The sequence below is a fragment of the Eumetopias jubatus genome, unplaced genomic scaffold, assembly GCF_037043125.1.
Source record: "Eumetopias jubatus isolate StellerSeaLion01/CBP00866 unplaced genomic scaffold, mEumJub1_p1.0 scaffold_2, whole genome shotgun sequence".
NCBI lineage: Eukaryota > Metazoa > Chordata > Mammalia > Carnivora > Otariidae > Eumetopias > Eumetopias jubatus.
Window position 1 is genome coordinate 99,597,039 of NW_028274808.1, and position 11,278 is coordinate 99,608,316.

At 39.8% G+C, this 11,278-nt stretch overlaps 1 pseudogene; it reads right to left on the reverse strand.

Moving 5' to 3' along the window:
* Positions 1-7,467: 7,467 nt before the first annotated feature.
* LOC114208192 (large ribosomal subunit protein eL32 pseudogene) lies at positions 7,468-7,869 on the reverse strand (annotated as a pseudogene).
* Positions 7,870-11,278: the final 3,409 nt, after the last annotated feature.

Genomic DNA, 11,278 nt, shown 5'->3' on the forward strand with positions numbered 1-11,278 from the left:
AATGGACTTCATGACCTGTAAATCATTGGTGAACCAGAAACAAACTCTGTCCATGAAATGGTACCAGGAATAAAATCTGATTGGAGTGAGGTTTAGAGAGAAGGGGGCAAACAAATTATAGAGATAGGAAAAGGAAAAGGAAAACCCTTGGAGGGTTTTTATTATTATTATTATTTTTAAAGATTTATTTATTTATTTGAGAGAGAGAGAGAGAGCACATGAGCAGTGATTGGGGGGGTAGAGGGAGAGAGAAAGAATCTCAAGCAGACTTCTGACTGAGCATGGAACCTAATGCAGGGCTCGGTCTCACAACCCTGACATCATGATCTGAGCCAAAACCAAGACTTGGACACTCAACCAACTGAGCCACCTGGGCACCCCTTGGCGGAGTTATATTATTTAAAAAAAGAAGAAGAAAGCAGAGAAAAAAAGCAACCCTCTTTTTTTTTTATTTTAAAAGAATTTATTTATTTATTTGACAGAGAGAGAGACACAGCGAGAGACGGAACACAAGCAGGGGGAGTGGGAGAAGGAGAAGCACACTTCCTGTTGAGCAGGGAACCAGACGTGGGGCTCGACCTCAGGACCCTGGGATCCTGACCTGAGCCGAAGGCAGCCGCTTAACTGACTGAGCCACCCAGGCGCCCCAAAAGCAGCCCTCTTGATGGTGATCTTCCCTTAGTTACCACATCACTTAAGTAAAATATTTGTATATTGATGGGAATAATAACCAAGAGAGGGAAAACAGATGATTCAGGAAAGAGCAGGGAGAGGAAAAGGCGCTGTGTCTGTGAGTGAGCACAACGTAAAGACTTTTGTTCTAGATAGAATGATTTAATGTTAGAAAATGAAACTTCCTCAAAACAAAGACATATATTTAAGGAACTATTACTTGGAATCCTGATAATATATGCTTGTGTATGTGTTCATAAAACTGGATAAAACGATCTTAAAATTTACCTGGAGAACAAATACCAAAGATTAGCCAAGAACATTTTGAGAAACAATAACATAGAAAAACATGTTTTCCTAGACTTAGAACATACAAGAAAGCAACTATAAATGGACCAATATGGTATCTACATGGTAGTAGACAAATGGCTTAGTAAAATATAATAAAAAATCCAGTGTTCGGTCCAAAACTGCATGAGAATTTCATGTGGCAGTTAAATTCACTGGGGAAGGATTTGTTATTCTATAATAAGTGCTTGCAAAAGTAAATTTCCATCTGAATGAAAAGAATATTAGCCTTTACCTTACAATAAAGAGAAATAAACTTCAGAGGAATTAAAGTGGTAAGGGTAAAATTAACAAACGTTTTGTGAGGACATCTAGGAAACCCTAGGTACAACCTAGAGATGAGGTTGAATTTAAGCAAGACTAAAACTCCAGAGGCTATGAAATAAAAAATAGACAGATCTCATTACATAAAAAGAGCGTAGGACATAGTCAAGAAATGATACGATGGACCATGTATGCCAAGAGGAAGAAGGAAGGGTGGGTGTGGAGGGAGAGAGTAGAGGGATGAAAAAGCTGGAGGACTCAGTTCTCATGCAAGGCTCATGCTGGTCATGGTTGAATGAGCAAGTAAAAGCAGAGAAAGGTGTAGTCTGAGTGGTTAGTTTGAGCCAGGGATTTGGGAAGTGGGGTAATTAGAGACAATGATAAGATCTAGGTGGGGGGCGCCTGGGTGGCTCAGTTGGTTGAGCGACTGCCTTCGGCTCAAGTCATGATCCTGGAGTCCCCGGATCAAGTCCCGCATCAGGCTCCCTGCTCAGCGGGGAGTCTGCTTCTCCCTCTGACCCTCTTCCCTCTTGTGCTCTCCATCTCGCATTCTCTCTCTCTCAAATAAATAAATAAAATCTTAAAAAAAAAAAGATCTAGGTGGGATCAGATCAGTACCTCAAGAAGCTAGGAAGAGTGAAGAATGATGAATGAGAACCCTTCAAAACTACCTTACATCAATCGGCTCTTAAGATACATAAAAAGTGCTTACTTGGGCTTGCACAAGCCTTCCCTGCCATCCACAAATCCAGAGCTGATTAAGGGATGGACCAGCCTGGCAGCTCCCCAGACCTCAATCTATAAAAGTTGCTAAATCATTGTTGGAATACTAATCGTTGCTGGAAATGTAAGAGTGTTAAGGATTTCCTCTTCACCGTAGCTGTTCTCAGGGAGATTGACAGGGGAAAGACGTCCTTCCAGCTTTCTTTCCTCCCAGCAGTTATCATCTTGTATCAACAGTCAATAAGGTGTTTCCAGAAAGAGTTGAGTCCATTTAACTGCAGGCCTTCATTTTGCTGACTGGAGTGTCTAAATTTGGAGCCAAGATTTCTCAGAAAAATAGAGGAAGGGTTGATTATTCCTACAGAACTTCTACTACTTTAAATGTGGAAAATTATGAGTGTGTAAGATCAGTGAATAATTCCATGCCCACCCCCGTCACCCAGACCCCTGCCAACCACGTTCCTGGATTTCATCTTCTCTAAGTCATTCTCTATGAAGAATATTTGCACTGAGTTCCTAGTGAAGACAAGAGAAAGCCTAATAATACCACAAGACACAGTTTATCAAGGCTCTAGAGAAGGTGAGAAATCTGGAAATACTCTGGGAGTTATCTCTGCCATCTCTTCAGGGCAGACAAAGGATGTAAACTTACCAAGTACAGATCTTCTTGGACTTACGTCCCAATACACCCATGATAAGTTGAAAATATCATAAGTTAAAAATGTGTTTAACACATCTAACCCATGGAACATCATAGCTTAGCCTAGCCTATCTTGAACATGCTGAGAACACTTAGATTAGTCCACAGTTGGGCAAAATCATCTAACACAATGCCTGTTTTATAATAAAGTGTTGAATATCTCATGTAATTTATAAAATACTGTATCGAAACTGAAAACCGGAATGGTCATATGGGCACAAATGGTTGTGAGTGTAGAGGTTGTTTACCCTCGTGATCACCGCGGCTGCCCAGCATCATGACAGAGTATCCCACCACATACCACTAGCTTGAGAAAATATCAAACTTCTAAATTTGAAGTATGGTTTCTACTGAGTCCGTATCAATTTTGCACTATCATAAAGTTCAAAAGTCATAAGTTAAACCATTGTAAACCGGGGACTGTCTGTAATGCTTTATCAACAATCTACAGAGGCAGCCAACTGAACGAGTGCAGGCTGGCGGCGATAGAAACAGCCGTGGGGGTCTGGCAGGAATGGACAGACTGAGGTAGGAGAGAAGCTTCTTTGGTTTTAATCCTCTGTACTCATTTCCTAAGGTGGGAGAGATAGCATCACCTATTAGACTAATGTGAAACACTGTCCTAATTTCTTTTCCAAGTTTGGGTCTTTCTGACTTAGATTTTTTTTTTTTTTTTTTTTTTTTGCTTTTTCTATGTTTGACATTTTTATCTTCCGGATTTTTTTTTTTTTTTTAGTGTCAGCCCATCTGTATACGATTCTTCTCTAATCATCTTATCACATCCTTGTTTAAGCAACAAAATCTACAACATTATGTTTAGGTTGTGTCATGAAAATATATCTCCGTTTTTTTTTTTTTTGAAGCATCTGTGATTATTATGGAGTGATTTGGGTGTGGAGTACAAAGACCAGATTTGAAGCTCAATTCCTATGCTTAACATCTGTATGGATGTGGGACATTTTCCTGATTTGTTTTAGATCCCATTTATCACTTAATGAAGGAGTGAACCATTTGAAAATGCCCATGATATAGAAATGCTCCCTAACCTATTTTTAAAAATTTTCCATTTTAGACAATGAACTTAGAGAAAATTTACTTGCTTTACCCATTTCATGTGATATTAACCACAATATGTGCGGTAATGACTAGGAGTCTCCAATCCACTAATAGAGTTTGAGAAGACATGACCACATGGGGACAGTTCTCATTAGATACTTTAGGGAGAAGGCAAAATACTTCTTTTGGTGTCTATGTGAGGTATATGATTTTGTTACTCTTATAGGACATACCCAGTTTCCTGGGAAATAAAGTAGTGGCCCTTATTTTTCCAATATGCTTTTTTAATTCATATAACCATGTCAAATGGCATAGTCCTTCAACATCCTCTTGATAGTGGAGAGTAATTCTATATTGAGGTGAACACAATCTCGGGTATAGAAAAGAATGGGGGAATTAGTGACATCTTGCGTACCTATATTTATTCACTTCCCCTGAATAAAATTACTAAACTAGACAAAGTGTGTGTGTATGTGTGTGTATGCGCACACGCGCGCACGTGTTTTGGGATATCGATAAAGGAAAGAGAAGAGAAAAAGAAAGCATAAGAGTTATTCCTTCTCTTACGAGATTATGCCTAAGAAAAGCACAGAGAAACCAGAACTATTCAGTGTGATGTATCCAAAATGACAAAATAACATCATCCAGACTGCCCATTTGTGGTGCAGCAGTGAACATTTTATGAGTGATCTAGTTCTTGTGGAATAAGTCAGCATACTCTCCTAGAGAAAGCAGATATTGAATGAAGCTTTAAAAAGGAGGATGATGTGGGTTGAGAGAGACAGAGAGAAAAGGCTTTCCAGATAGGAGTCTTGGAAGACGACTGAGTGTGTGGTAACTGGAGCAGATCTGTTTGCCGGAAAAGGGAAGTGATGGGGGGGTGGGGAGTGATATGATTGGAGAGTTAGAGAAGCTACAGTCCGTGGAGGACCTTTCAAGGTTTTCCTTGACCCAAGAGGAGGCAATAAACCTGTGCTTTGTGAAGCTCCTGCTGAGCTCTTCTCAGAGAGCACCATCTGGGCTCAGCCTTAGGGTAACTACACTGAGTGGTGCTTCCCACTTGCCCAATGCAAGGGCTAACAAAGGCTGTTCCCTGTGTCAGACCACACAGGGTAACATAAGTAGTGTCAATATTTTTTTTTCAAAAGGGAGAAACAATTCTGAGAAGCCTGTCACAATCTCCTAATCCAATGGAGTCCCTGAGATATTTTTAAAGAAGAGCATGCAACTTTGTCTCTTTGTCTGTCTTTTACATATAAAGAATATTTTCTTTCCTTGGCAATTAAGTTTGCTATTAGAAAAACATATCCATAGCCTCTATGTCATGGGAAAATTTGGAATAATCTGTATTGACGCTTATGAAAAAGTTTCCTTCCTCTCAGACCGCCTGCCTTCCCTCAGCATTGCTCTTCAGGTAAGGAGCTGTGTCTGGCATGTATTGTTCTAGAGCCAAAGCATACGGTATGTGCCCAGCTGTCTGCCAATACTACTAACCTCCTCTTGTTCTGTTCCTTTTTTCCTCTTTTCTTTTCTTTTATTCTCTAGGCAATTTATTCTTTATTTTCATTTTAGTCCCTCCCTTTTGGCCTCTTCTTCTACCCCTCTCCCTTTTCCTGTTCTTGCCTTTCCTCTTTCCTTCCTTTTACATTTTGAATCATCGAGTTTTCCATGTGTGCACCATTCCAGGCATGGCTCTGGTGGGAAAGAGAAGACTGACTCTGGGTTTGTAAAGTCTTGGTCTGCTTGGATGAAACCTTTCTTGGATACCAGATTTAATGTATCTTTACTGACTTTATCGACCATCGTCTATATCAGTCAGTTATCTTCAGAGAAAAGAACCAATAGAAATTATGTGTATCTTATCTATCTATCTATCTATCTATCCACAGATTTACCATGACCAATTGGCTCATGTATTTATGCAGGCAGGGAAGTCCCACAGTCTGATGTCTGTCAGCTGAAGATCCAGGGAAATGGTGGGTATAGTTCCAGTCCAGGTCTGAAGGCCTGAGAACAGGGGAGCTGATGGTGTAAGTCTCAGTCCCAGGGTAGAAGAAGACCAAGACTGATGACCCAGCTCAAGCAGGAAGGCAGAGACACAAATTCCCCCTCTTCTGCTTTTCATTCTACTTAGGCCCTCAATAAATTAGATGAGTCCCATCCACATTGGGGAGGGCAATCTGCTTTATACAGTCTACCAACTCAAATGTTAATCTCATCTGGACATACCTTCAAAGGCACACCAGAAATAGTTAAATATAGTTTAGTCAAATATCCGGACACCCTGTGGCCCAATCAGGTCAAACCATAAAATTAATCATCACACCTTCATAGTTCTGGACCAGTCCCACCTGAATCCTATATCCTGACTTGGCTCCTGAAATTTTAGCTCAACATATTATAGGTCACCCATTTTCTTAGGTCCAGAATTTAATGGACACTGAAAGTACTGTCTGAGCCATGCACAATTCGTGGGACCATCATTTCTTGTTTTCTAGATATACTCCAAATATTCATGAATTCTAAAGATTTACTGATTTCGAGCAACCAGTTTATAGTCAATTGACTCATATTAAACATGTGATTATGTAAACATTCAGATTTCTTTTGCCAATGTAAGTCACTATGATGTATTACACATAACTTTTATTTTTTTTAAGATTTTATTTTTAATTAATCTCTACACTCAACATGGTGTTCGAACTTACAACCCCAAGATCAGATGTTACATGCTCCACCGACTGAACCAGCCAGGTGCCCTGCACATAAATTTTTAAAAACAATAATTCATGTAACTATGGAGCCAGGGAATATTAGAGAATATTTAGTTGACCTTATTTAATGTCATCATCCCATTTTTTAGAACTGAAAATGTAAGTGAACTAAAATCATACTTTGTTATTAATGGAGCCAGGGTTGAAATCAGGTTTCCTAACTCAATATGCTTTATAGACTATGGAACAATTGAATCTTCTTTCTTTCTGCCTGTCTTTCTTTCTTTCAAAGATTTTATTTATTTGAGAGGCAGAACATGCGCACACAAGTAGGGGGAGGGGCAGAGGAAGAGGGAGAAGCAGATTCTCCACTGAGCAGGAAGCTGGACTCAATCCCAGGACCCTGAGATTATGACCTGAGCCGAAGTCAGATGCTTAACCAGCTGAGCCACCCAGGCACCCCTTTTCCTTCTACTTTCTTTCTCAGCCTCTGCTTTCAGGGAGAGCTATTACCTTCCATAAGAAGCATCCCGGAGTAGTGTTTACAAGGATGTTCTGTGGGGTCTAGTCAGATAGAATTCTGCCCTCAACTTTTCTACTTACTGGTTGTATGAGGTTGGGTAGTCCAGTTAACCTAGGTTGAGATTCAGTTGCCCCACATGGAATGCAACATAATAAGTCTAATAAGAGACCAACTGAAGTAAAGCATAGCACCCAGCATAGAGGGAGCAATAAAAACGTTAGCCGTTATTGCATGCGTCATCTCCAAGTTTAGTGAGAATTTCAACTACAAACTCTTCTAAATTTTGTTGAATAAGATAAAACAAAGGGCCTATCATTTTAGTTTTCAGTAGAACATTCCTTCCTTCATAACATAGAAGGATTAATCAATACTTTTTGGATACTTTTTATTTTTTTATTTTTTATTTTTATTTTTTGTAGTTTTATGGTTTTATTAACACAAATATAAATTGCACACAAGCTATCTGTCTATTCATTTTCTTCACTGCACAGCCTGGCATTGGGATTGGTGACTATGATACACAACTGGGCTGCTCTTTCCACAATGGCTTTGTGGTTCTTAGAAGAGACACTGTGGGCAATCTCGGCACAGTAAGATTTGTTGAACAGCAGCAGCACTTCAAGCTCCTTGATGTTCTGGACTAGGAACTTCTGGAAGCCACTGGGCAACATGTGCTTTGTTTTCTTGTTGCTCCCATAACCAGTGTTGGGCATTAACATCTTGCCCTTGAATCTTCTGTGTACCCTATTGTCAATGCCTCTGGGTTTCCACCAGTTGCTCTTAATTTTGACATATCGGTTTGACCGGGGCAGGATGAACTTCTTGGTCCTCTTTTTAATGATCTTGGGCTTCACCAGGGCAGCCATGATGCTCAGTAATAGATGGCTGCCACCTCCACAGGCAGCGCCGAGGAAGAGAAGGGAAGGTGGCAGGAGAGGGCTTTGGCTACTTTTTAAAATGACTATATCTAGCTGTCATCACTCAACACATACCTAAAATTTTTTCATAATGATACCATTAGCTACTTTATCAATTCATATTTTAGCTTATTTTTATTTAACATACATATAGTAGTTTGCACTAAGACATAATTATCTGAACATTAATAGGATTTGGTCCCAGGGGCATCTGGATGGCTCAGTCAGTTAAGCATCTGCCTTCAGCTCAGCTCATGACCCCAGGGTCTTAAGAACCAGGTGGTGTCCTGTCATCTGTCTACCTGCTCAGCAGGGAGTCTGCTTCTCCCTCTGCCCCCCACCCCGTCTTCCCCCATGCCTGCTCGTGCTCACTCTGTCTCTCAAATAAATAAAATTTAAAAAAAAGAACCTAGTCCTGTATATGGCACAACAACAAAAAATCCAGAATTCATTACTATTTTTTTTAAAAGATTTTATTTATTTATTTGACAGAGAGAGACACAGCAAGAGAGGGAACACAAGCAGAGGGAGTGGGAGAGGGAGAAGCAGGCTTCCCGCTGAGCAGGGAGCCCGATGCGGGGCCTGATCACAGGACCCTGGGATCATGACCTGAGCTGAAGGCAGACGCTTAACAACTGAGCCACCCAGGCGCCCCTCATTACTATTCTTCTAAAGCATAAACTATATAAAAAAATATGGATAATAATTTCAACAGATATTTATTCCATTTATTCCATTCCATATTTATTCATTTTCCATTTTATTTACATTTAGTCCATTTTTTTCATTTTTATTTCAGTAAAATTTTAGGTTTTCTATTTAGATTTTTGTATATATACAAAACATATAGTAAAAACCATTATACACCTACAACTAGAAAATTTCCATAACTATATTCTTTGTCAGCAGTCACATATGGAGGAAGTACTTACAATTACAATTTTTCTAGTCCTTATGTATAAAATAGTATAGTATACTTTGATTTTTTAAAAAGTATTTTATTGAGGTATGACTGACATACAAAAAGCTATACGTATTCAATGGATACAACTTGATGAGTCTGGAGATTTCCATTTCGCAGCTGTCTTTTGAAGCACTCAGCTAATGCTCCTAAAACAAATGGTGAAGCAAGCCTAGGATGTTTTACATCTCTTCATTGAAGATGTTAGTAAGTAGGATCAGAACATGTCCTTTCAAGGACTTTGAAAGAACTCTAGGTTGTACATTATTATTTTTTTTATTTAATTTTTCAGTTTTTAAGCACCAGCCCATATCAGGCACTATTCTAGATACAACAATGAACCAACCAAAGTCCCGCCCCTCGTGGAGCTTACATTCTCATGGAAGGACAGCCATAAACAAATCAATCCACAAAGCAGTATGTAGCACGCCATTGGATGATATCTGCTCTAGAGAAAAGTGAAGAAAGCTGAGGGGAGTACGGTGTCTTGGGTAGGGGCTGATACTTTTACTTAGGATGGTTAAGGAAAGGCATCTCAGGTAAGGTGTCAGTTGAGTAGACAACTGAAAGAAGTAATGGTTGGAGACACACGAATAAGTGGAAGAAAGGCACACTAGTCAGAGAAGAAGCCTGTCTTGGTAGTGGCACAAAGATTCAGAGGAAAAGCAGGAGGGGGCAGAGTCAACGAGTTCATGTGACAGGATGGATGGAAGGGGTAGCAGCAGGGCATGGGGCCCAAGAGAAGGCTTGACCATTTATTCTTATTCAGATGCTTTTGGGCCAAGAAGGGATCTGATTTATATTGTAGAAGGATAACTCTCATTACTGTGTTAAACAATAGACCGAGGCACTCAGATCAGTTAGAGGCTTCTTTAACAATGCGGGTGAGAGAAGACGGTGACTCTCAGTAGAGACTTTTGAGAAGTGGCTGGATTCTGATGTATGGATTCTGGATGTGATGTGGAGCAATGGACCCACTTATAATTTTATATCTCTGATATAATCAGAGAAAGAGCAAAGTTCCTAGGTGTCAGGCAATCATATGAACATTTCTGCTGGGAAACTTCTACAATTATTTATTTACTGAATGTTAATTCAACATTATGCAATTTGATGAAATATATAATAAAGTGTAAGATCATTTAAGCAGACATGTAACTAGCAATAAACAGAACATGAGGAGGATGTGGTGCAAACACATGGCCACCCATTCATATGAACTATTGTTCCTTGGAGACACACGTTCACACTCCAGAGAGTCACTGACATGAAGGTTACTAAGATAAACTCAATACGATTTCTGTATGAAAAAAATCACTTCCATTCCAGCAACTGGGCCTGTTTTAGAAGGGATAAACATGTAGACAAAGTCACATAATAAACATGTACTTCTGAATAATAAATGGCTATTGCAATGGAGATGGGATAGCTTGCCACGGATGTGCCACAGACCTAGAGTTAACAAAAAGCTTATGTGGCTGATATTGCACGTTGTCACCTAACATTTGTTCTCCCCATCCTAGGTTTTAGAACCGATTTTGAGCTGAGCACATGACTCTCTAGAATTAATAATACACTTCCCATGCTCATCTACAATTAAATATCAACAGGTGACTTCATTTTTTTTTTTTTAATGTGGAACATGACCAGAACTTGTGGGCAACTTCTCTTAAATGAAAGAGGCATGTCGTTCTTTGCCTCTTTTTCTTTTCTGCTGGCTGAAACTAAATGTGATTGCTGGGGCTTGAGCATCTACCGTGGACCATAAAAAAGAAGTTATTTGAAAACAAGAAGCGACAAGATGTAAAGTGCTTTCTGTCCTGCTAATGGCGGGCCAGGAAGGCTTGCATTCCAAAACAAATATCTATCTTGTTTAAGCTGCTGCTATTGTGAGCTTGCTTGCTTGCTTTCTTTCTTTCTTTTCTTTCCTCCTCCTTCCTTCCTTCCTTCCTTCCTTCCTTCCTTCCTTCCTTCCTTTTCCTTCCTTCCTTCCTTCTTTCTTTCTTTCTTCTTTCTTTCTTTCTTTTCTTTCTTTCTTTCTTTCTTTCTTTCTTTCTTTCTTTCTTTCTTTCTTTCTTTCTTTCCTTCTTTCTTTCTCTTTCTTTCTTTCTTTCTTTCTTTCTTTCTTTCTTTCTTTCTTTCTTTCTTTCTTTCTTTCTTTTTTAAGATTTTATTTATTTATTTGACAGAGAGAGACAGCGAGAGAGGGAACATAAGCAGGGGGAGTAGGAGAGGAGAAGCAGGCTCCCCGCTGAGCAGGGAGCTAGACGCGGGACCTGATCCCAGGACCCAATCCCAGGACCCTGGGATCATGACCAGAGCCGAAGGCAGATGCTTAAATACTGAGCCACCCAGGTGCCCCTATTGTGAGCTTTCTGTCTCTCGAAGCTGACTCTGCTC